Below are 6,916 nucleotides of genomic sequence, written 5' to 3'. Positions count from 1 at the left end.
GCGCAGTGTGTGTATGTGTGTATGTGTGTGTGTGTATGTGTGTATGTGTGTGTATATATATATATATATATATATATATATATATATATATATATATGCCTCTGTATAGAATAGTGTAGTCTACTACACTATTCTATACAGCAAAAAAAGGTATGCCGATACACACTGGCCTGGCGTATGTCGATACACACTGGCCTGGCGTATGTCGATACACACTGGCCTGGCGTATGTCGATACACACTGGCCTGGCGTATGTCGATACACACTGGCCTGGCGTATGTCGATACACACTGGCCTGGCGTATGTCGATACACACTGGCCTGGCGTATGTCGATACACACTGGCCTGGCGTATGTCGATACACACTGGCCTGGCGTATGTCGATACACACTGGCCTGGCGTATGTCGATACACACTGGCCTGGCGTATGTCGATACACACTGGCCTGGCGTATGTCGATACACACTGGCCTGGCGTATGTCGATACACACTGGCCTGGCGTATGTCGATACACACTGGCCTGGCGTATGTCGATACACACTGGCCTGGCGTATGTCGATACACACTGGCCTGGCGTATGTCGATACACACTGGCCTGGCGTATGTCGATACACACTGGCCTGGCGTATGCCGATAGACACTGGCCTGGCGTATGCCGATAGACACTGGCCTGGCGTATGCCGATAGACACTGGCCTGGCGTATGCCGATAGACACTGGCCTGGCGTATGCCGATACACACTGGCCTGGCGTATGCCGATACACACTGGCCTGGCGTATGCCGATACACACTGGCCTGGCGTATGCCGAAATGTCACTCCTTTGGCATAAACTGCGTACATGGGTCTCTAAAGATACATTCGGTGTATGCTCCGGGAGCTGAATATACGCTGAAAGTAGTTCACAAACATAATCTGAACACAGCCTAACATACCGGTATACCACGCAACCCCATATCAGGAGAAATAAAAGGGTGGCAGCCCCCTCGATCTGACTGATAAATAAAACACCAACAATATTATTGGTAAGATTACTTCTTAAAGGAGATCTTCTTCACTTTGGACAAAGCCTACGTGTTAAGAGTCCCCCTGCGATCAGCTGTAATCTGTGGCGAAACCTGGCAGTAAGGCTGTGTGTACGCACGAACGGGCCGCGGAGTATCATCCGCAATCGCGGACCGTGCACACAGAAGATGTGCATTGATTCCTATAAGCCTAGACCACAAATGCAGACCATATAATGACATACTATATATTTTTTTTCATTCCGGGCATCGGGCAATGCACGGACCGTGGAAACTACGATCGTGTGCATTGGCCCATAGGGAATTATGCATTTTAGACTATCCGCAATTGCGGATAGTATAGGGCCGCAGAACTGCGGTCGTGTGTATGACGTCTAAGTGTTCAGTTTCCCTGCAGCGCCACCACACGAGAATTGAAGTATTACACAGTCTCCATTCCCATCAATGTGTTGTCTGAAATATTACTATTAGAAAAATTACATAAAGTGTCCGTCCCCTTTGATGCGCTTCTAGCTCTCAAGAGCCATTACTCCTAGATAGGGGAGAAAATGGAAGCGTGCAGCTGAAATAGGGGCCAGGAAAAGTACCGCCCACTACAATGAGCTGCGTACAATCAGAAAGGTAAAAAACGTGAGACACTTGTTAAATCTCAAAATAGTTACAAAATGTATACAAAAACAATGACATCATTTCTTACATTAAGACCATTGGGGACTATAGAGAATCCAATGAAAATTATATGATATTACAGTATAACAGGCAGTGTATATATTATATATTACAGTATAGCAGGCAGTGTGTATATTATATATTACGGTATAGCAGGCAGTGTATATATTATATATTACAGTATAACAGGCAGTGTATATATTATATATTACAGTATAGCAGGCAGTGTATATATTATATATTACAGTATAGCAGGCAGTGTATATATTATATATTACAGTATAGCAGGCAGTGTATATATTATATATTACAGTATAACAGTGTGTATATTATATATTACAGTATAGCAGGCAGTGTATATATTATATATTACAGTATAGCAGGCAGTGTATATATTATATATTACAGTATAACAGTGTGTATATTATATATTACAGTATAGCAGGCAGTGTATATATTATATATTACAGTATAGCAGGCAGTGTGTATATTATATATTACGGTATAGCAGGCAGTGTATATATTATATATATTACAGTATAGCAGGCAGTGTATATATTATATATTACAGTATAACAGGCAGTGTGTATATTATATTACAGTATAGCAGGCAGTGTGTATATTATATATTACAGTATAGCAGGCAGTGTATATATTATATATATATTACAGTATATTAGGCAGTGTATATATTATATATTACAGTATAGCAGGTAGTGTATATATTATATATATATTACAGTATATTAGGCAGTGTATATATTATATATTACAGTATAGCAGGCAGTGTATATATTATATATATTACAGTATATTAGGCAGTGTATATATTATATTACAGTAAAGCAGGCAGTGTATATATTATATATTACAGTATAGCAGGCAGTGTATATATTATATATTACAGTATAACAGGCAGTGTATATATTATCTATATTACGGTATAGCAGGCAGTGTATAATATATGATATTACAGTATAACAGGCAGTGTATATATTATCTATATTACAGTATAGCAGGCAGTGTATATATTATCTATATTACAGTATAACAGGCAGTGTATATATTATATATATTACAGTATATTAGGCAGTGTGTATATTATATATTACAGTATAGCAGGCAGTGTATATATTATATATTACAGTATAGCAGGCAGTGTATATATTATATATTACAGTATAGCAGGCAGTGTATATATTATATATTACAGTATAACAGGCAGTGTGTATATTATATATTACGGTATAGCAGGCAGTGTATATATTATATATTACAGTATAGCAGGCAGTGTATATATTATATATTACAGTATAGCAGGCAGTGTATATATTATATATTACAGTATAACAGGCAGTGTATATATTATCTATATTACGGTATAACAGGCAGTGTATATATTATCTATATTACGGTATAGCAGGCAGTGTATAATATATGATATTACAGTATAACAGGCAGTGTATATATTATCTATATTACAGTATAGCAGGCAGTGTATATATTATCTATATTACAGTATAACAGGCAGTGTATATATTATATATATTACAGTATATTAGGCAGTGTGTATATTATATATTACAGTATAGCAGGCAGTGTATATATTATATATTACAGTATAACAGGCAGTGTATATATTATCTATATTACGGTATAACAGGCAGTGTATATATTATCTATATTACAGTATAGCAGGCAGTGTATAATATATGATATTACAGTATAACAGGCAGTGTATATATTATCTATATTACAGTATAGCAGGCAGTGTATATATTATCTATATTACAGTATAACAGGCAGTGTATATATTATATATATTACAGTATATTAGGCAGTGTGTATATTATATATTACAGTATAGCAGGCAGTGTATATATTATATATTACAGTATAGCAGGCAGTGTATATATTATATATTACGGTATAGCAGGCAGTGTGTATATTATATATTACGGTATAGCAGGCAGTGTGTATATTATATATTACGGTATAGCAGGCAGTGTGTATAATATATGATATTACAGTATAGCAGGCAGTGTGTATATTATATATTACGGTATAGCAGGCAGTGTGTATAATATATGATATTACGGTATAGCAGGCAGTGTGTATAATATATGATATTACGGTATAGCAGGCAGTGTGTATAATATATGATATTACGCAGGGGCGTAGCTAGAGGCTCATGGGCCCCGATGCAAAAATTCTTACTGGGCCCCCCCCCCCGCAAACTCCTCATGGCCGACGGTCCGCAGCTTTCAGCTGCATCGCTGGGTCTCCTAAGTGACCCAACAATGCAGCACTAGCAGCCGGGGCGTCACTAAGGCTGGGTTCACACACCCTATTTACGGACGTAATTCGGGCGTTTTAGCATTGAATTACGTCCGAAAATGCGGCTCAAAAGCGTTGGCAAACATCTGCCCATTCATTTGAATGGGTCTTACGATGTTCTGTGCCGACGGTCATTTTTTTTTACGCGCCGCTGTCAAAAGGCGGCACGTAAAAAAGATGCCCGCGTCAAAGAAGTGCCTGTCACTTCTTCAGATGTAAATGGAGCCGTTTTCCATGGACTCCATAGAAAAACAGCTCCAATTACGTCCGTAATGGACGCAGCGAAAGACGCCTGCACATGCCATTACGGCTGAAATTACGGTGCTGTTTTCTCCTGAAAACAGCACCGTAATTTCAGCCGTAACGGACGCTGTCGTGTGAACATACCCATAGGGCTTAAAATGTCAGGGAAATAGCCCCAATACATATGTGTCCGCCCAAAAAAAGTGTGTATAGGAGACTGCATAGCATATCTATAGCACTGCGACCCTATAAACTATGGATAGGATTAGATACAGTGGCTCAGCAGACAGTATCACACATGATAGGATTAGATACAGTGGCTGGGCAGACAGTATCACACATGATAGGATTAGATACAGTGGCTGAGCAGACAGTATCACACATGATAGGATTAGATACAGTGGGCCAGCAGACAGTATCACACATGATAGGATTAGATACAGTGGCTCAGCAGACAGTACCACACATGATAGGATTAGATACAGTGGCTCAGAAGTCAGTATCACACATGATAAGATTAGATACAGCGGCTCAGCAGACAGTATCACACATGATCGGATTAGATATAGGGCCCAGCAGACAGTATCACACATGATAGGATTAGATACAGGGTCCAGCAGACAGTATCACACATGATTGGATTAGATACACAGCTCAGCAATCAGTATCACACATGATTGGATTAGATACACAGCTCAGCAATCAGTATCACACATGATTGGATTAGATACAGGGCCCAGCTCGCTGACATTGCGGCTCCAGCGCTGGACCCAGGATAGGTAAGAATAATAATTTTGCTTCTTTATGTGTTACTGATTATTTTTGTGTTTGTGTTCTTTTTACAGGTTCGGTTGTTGGACTTCGGATTCGAGGACTTCAATGACGGCGTTTTTTTTATTCTCAATAAAATGGTTAATGAGGGTTGTGTTTTTTTATCTCAATGAAATATTTTTTCTATGTGCTTGTATCTTTTTAAACTTTATTATCACCGCCTTAGTAATGGCCGCTGGTTGATTGACAACCTCCATTACTAAGGCGGGGCTTAATGTTAGCCGGTGCAGAGGCTACACTAACCCCCATTATTACCCCGGTACCCACCGCCACCAGGGGTACTGGGAAGAGCCGGGTACGAACCAGTACCCGTCCATCTGTAGTGATGGTCGGCCACTGGGTTGGCCGCAGGCCGGTATTATCAGGAGGGGAAAGGCCAAAAACAGTGGCCCTTCCTACCCTGGTGATGCTGCCTGCTGCTGCTGTGTTGTATCTGGCTGGTTATGAAAATTGGGGGGACCCCACATCGTTCTTTCCAATTATTTTTTATTTTAATTTTTTTTAAATGACGTGGGGTTCCCCCCATTTTTCATAACCAGTCAGATACAATAAAGCAGCAGCAGGCAGCATCACCAGGGTAGGAAGGGCCACTGTTTTTGGCCTTTCCCCTCCTGATAATACCGGCCTGCGGCCAACCCAGTGGCCGACCATCACTACAGATGGTCAAGTACTGGATCGTACCCGGCTCTTCCCAGCACCCCTGGTGGCGGTGGGTACCGGGGTAATAAAGGGGGTTAGTGCTAGCCTCTGCACCGGCTAACACTAAGCCCCGCCTTAGCAATGGATGCTGTCAATCAGCCGGCGGCCATTACTAAGGCGGTGATAATATAGTTTAAAAAAAAACACAAAGACATAGAAAAAATATTTTATTGAAATAAAAAAAAACCCACACACAGCCCTCATTAACCATTTTATTGATAACAAAAAAAAAAGCCGTCATCGAAGTAGTCCTGGAATCCGCCGTAGTCCAACGACCGAACCTGTAAGAAAACACACAAGAAATGATTAGTAACACGTGTGTTAGGCTTAGATACAGGGCCCATGTGTGATACTGTCTGTGGGACCCTGTATCTAAGCCCACCACAACGTAGGCAGACAGTAATCTTATACAGTATAAGATTACTGTGTGCTGGGGCCCTGTATCTAAACCGACAGTGTGGTAGGCTTAGATACAGGGTCCCACAGACAGGATCACACATGGGCCATGTATCTAATCCTACCATGTGATTGTCTTAGATACAGGGCCCAGCAAACAGGATCACACAATCTGTGATCCTGTCTCATGGGCCCTCTAAGCCTGCTACATCGTAGGCTTAAAGGGGTTGTCCAGTCCCTAAACATTGATGGCCTTTCCTCAGAATAGGCCATTAATAGCTGATGTGTCCTGGTCCGACTCCCGGGACTTTCCTGGTTCCGGATCGCAGCGGAGGTCCTGACGTCATCGAGAGGACAGAACTTCCGCCGCGGCTGAAGAGGAAGGTAAGATTAGTTGCCCTGACTGGCGAGGTCCGACTCCCGGGACCCGCCAATCAGCTTTTGAAGGGGCCGCAGCACTCGTACGAGAGCTGCTTCCCCTTCATTTCACTACTTGCTCACACTGTGAATCGCCAACACCGATTCACAGTGTGACCGGAATGAAGGGGAGCAGCTCTCGTACGAGTGCTGCGGCCCCTTCAAAACAGCTGATTGGCGGGTCCCGGGAGTCGGACCCCGCCAGTCAGGGCAACTAATCTTACCTTCCTCTTCAGCCGCGGCGGAAGTTCTGTCCTCTCGATGTTGTGCGCGGCGCATAGCGCTGTGACGTCAGGACCTC

The sequence above is a fragment of the Rhinoderma darwinii genome, chromosome 9 (genome assembly GCF_050947455.1).
Source record: "Rhinoderma darwinii isolate aRhiDar2 chromosome 9, aRhiDar2.hap1, whole genome shotgun sequence".
In the NCBI taxonomy this organism is placed as follows: Eukaryota; Metazoa; Chordata; class Amphibia; order Anura; family Rhinodermatidae; genus Rhinoderma; species Rhinoderma darwinii.
Note: the sequence above shows the minus strand (reverse complement) of the source record.